The sequence below is a fragment of the Malania oleifera genome, chromosome 5 (genome assembly GCF_029873635.1).
Source record: "Malania oleifera isolate guangnan ecotype guangnan chromosome 5, ASM2987363v1, whole genome shotgun sequence".
In the NCBI taxonomy this organism is placed as follows: domain Eukaryota; kingdom Viridiplantae; phylum Streptophyta; class Magnoliopsida; order Santalales; family Ximeniaceae; genus Malania; species Malania oleifera.
Window position 1 is genome coordinate 38881936 of NC_080421.1, and position 3758 is coordinate 38885693.

Here is a 3758-nt window from a genome sequence, read left to right on the forward strand (position 1 = left end):
GAAGTTCTCTCCAAATCTGCTGGAGCGGATCGTTGGTGGAAGCTAGTTAGAATTCATCCCTGAGTTGAGGTAAGGCTTTTTATGCCAAATTTGGTCTTACTGTAGTTATAAGAAATGATATTCACATGAAAATACTGAAGTTTAGTACTTGAAGTTTTCATTTTCAGGGTATTGATTAGGAAATCCTACAGGTGTGAGTCTAGGAATACATAGGAGCTTTTTAGTTGCCAGGTAAGGGAATAAACTAAAGCAATTATTTTTTCACACGCATTATTATTATTATCAGCAAAGTAATTTTCAGGGAATATGTATTATATTTGAATATTTTTTAGAAAATGTATGTTATTGGGAAAATTTTGTTGTTTTATAGAAAATGTGATTTTAGAATGACATGTACGAAATTATTCAGCTTTGGGTGGCATGAATGTTATTTTTCATGAAAAATATTATGATGTAACAAATTTTATGAAATAAGCAAGTTTTTAGGGATTATAAAAATACAGTACATTATGGTTTCGAAATACATGATAATTGATTTATTTATTCAGAATGATATGTATGAGATATTCGGCGCAAGGCTGTGATTAATAGTTGGTGTAAGGCCGTGTTTTACGTGTGATTTAGGCGCGAGGCCATATATTTATGAAATGTTCGACGCGAGGCTGTATTTATGAAATGTTCGGCGTAAGGCAGTATTTATGAAATGATTTTGGTGCGAGATCGTATTTATGAAATTATGAAAAATTCTATAATATCATGTATTATATGTTATCAGAACCTGGATGTTAGTTTAGTTCAGTTTCAGGAGCTCGGTACCGTAGCTTATAGATCAGATATTTTATGATCAGATTGGTGCTAACCACCCCATGAGGGGGTGGGAGATGGATAGTCGATGTGGCTTTCAGTGTAGAGTTGTAGACGTCCACCTGGCAGTCCGGACCAAGGTGTGGCCGGCCCATCATACTTACAAACATTTTTGACTTCGTAGTGGTCGGCTAGCCATTATCGGGTCTTGCCTTCAGGCTGCACAACCCGTCATAGGGGGGTAATACATGACATCAGTTAGCTATTTATCCTGAGTATATTTTCAGTATTATCAGTTAAAATAGACGTTTTATGAATGATATGATTTATTAGAAAATATAAAAGTATATGATTATTCAGTATGATATGATGAATGCTTACAAAAATATGAAATGTACTGTATATGTATAATTGCATTAAATGTTCATGTTGTCACACAGCTGTATTTAGTTTATTTTCCCTTACTGAGAAGTATCTCACCCTCGAACTTAATTAATTTTTTAGGAGACCCTGAGAGACCTGCGGGTCGTGACCACCATTGAGTTTGTTGAGTTACCCTACTAGGAGGGTAAGATTTTGTACTAGGATTAGGATTATTTTGTTGTGAGATCCTAGTTGTATTTGGAATGTTATGGGAGATTGAAAATATATGTATGCTATTTTGGCGTAAATAAACTCTGGTATTATGTTATATTGTTTGGATGGTTGTAATTTTTTACTTATTGCCACTTAAGTTTTCGCTGTTTATGACTGGTCTATCCCTGCTACCCACGGGTTCGAGTTGATGTTGTTATTATTTATGATTATTATTTGATAAGTTAAGCAAGTCGTTACATCTTATGCAGAGTATCCCCACTTCAAATAGTTCTTTTATCATTATCCAATGCATATAATGGATATTGCTAATTTTTCAAATACTACTTTATGTCCTAGTACAATGGCTTCCTATCTACCTATTCTTTAATAACCATACAATGAGCAAAATCACTTTGTACATCCACACTTAGTGGTTGCATTTTCTATTCACCAATAACTCTGATTATAGAAGCCAAAAAATATAATGCATCTTAACATTTGTTCTTTGTTTGTCGAATTAATGTTCAAAAGAAATGAATTTAAATTGTTAAACAAGTTTCTCTATAAACTATTGATAAGGAATCAATTTTCAGTCTTTTGTTTTCCATTCCCTAATTACTTGACATAGGATGAGAGTTGAATTCCCATACCTTCAATATCTCAAAATTTTATTTCCTATCATCTTTTGATCCAGCTATATAAGCCTTATATTTGGTAACATTGTTGGCGTAAGGAAAATTTAACTTAACAATTGGAAATTTTCCCCTTTGTGGTGATACCAACACTACCTCTACCCCACATCCATAGGTGTTTATAGCCCCACCAAAATGCATTTTCTAATGACATTATTCATTTTCCATGCCTAAAAAATCTTCATAGAAAAACTCAAGTTAGCTATTCCTTTTTCATCCACTACATGGTCAACTACCGCTTGCCATTTGATTACTTTGGTTGATTTGTATATAATATCATATTCTAATAGCAACGTACTTAAACAAGCTAGTCTTCCTAATAATTTCATTGTCTCAAAGATATATTTCTAAGGATACATTTGATATATCAAATAAGTGGTATGTTATAACATGTATTATCTTAATCTGTTAAGATAATACAAGTTACCCAAGTTAACATGTATTACCCAAGTTAAAGCACAACATGTTCTTTCCACAAAGAGAATATCCACATTTACACTAGTTGAATTTCTTGTTGAGGTAGTTGTAGCTTTTTATTTTCTTTCTATTTCATCGTTTTAGCATAACATGCAACCTATAGACTCTCCCAATATCATTAAGAAAAGAAATAGTGGCTTCTTGAGAATCGAAGGCATCAAAATAGATGGATTTTTTCAAATACTCCTTAATCTTGTCAAAATCTTGTTGGCGTCCATCATTCCAAATATAAGGATTATCCTTCTTCAACAATTGAGATATGAACCTTGCAATTCAATTCAATTCAACCTTCCCAAAAATCTTTGTACTTGTTTTTTTATTAGATGGTGGTGCGACTCTAGTTTCTCAATTGCTAAAATATTGGTTGGATCCACTTCAATCCCCCTTTGACTACAATAAATCGCAACATTTTATCAAATTTCAACCCAAAGGTGTATTTAATTGGATTCAATTTCATCTTGTATTTTTTCAATCTCTCAAATTACTTTTTTAGAACCTTGGGATGCTCTTCATCAATTTTTCTTAGCGATCATACTATCCACATTTAATTCAATTTTTTATGCATTAGATCATGGAACAATGTTACCATAGCTCTCTGATAAGTAGCTTTAGCATTTTTAACCCAAAAGGCATTACTTCATAGTAGAACGTGCCTCATTGAGTAATGAATGTGGCTTTAGTTTTCTCCTCTTCCACCATATTTATAGAATTATATCTAAAGAAAGTATCCATGCATGAAAAAAAACTTTTGATCTTCTATGTTATTGACCAACAGGTCAATGTGGGATAATGGAAAAAATAATATTTAGGGGGATAACCTTGTTCAAATCTAATAATTAGCACACATTCTTGATTTACCATCCTTTTTAGGAACTAGAAAAATGTTAGCTACCCATTATGGATAGTTACAAACTTCCATAAATCCTACATCAAATTGTTTCTTAACCTTTTCCTTGATTTTAATTTTCTATATAGGGCACATCCTTCCAAACTTTTGTTTTATAGGTCGACAATTAAGACACATTGGTATCTGACGAGTCACTATGTATGTGTCTAATCCAAGGATAACTTGATAAGACTAAGTAAATATATCCTTATGCTTTAACTCCACTGCTTATTGTGTTAGCTTTGGTGCAATCCCAAGAGCTGGGGGGGGGGGGAAGGGGGTGAATTTTTATTTTAAAAATTTATCCTGTAGGTCAATTCACT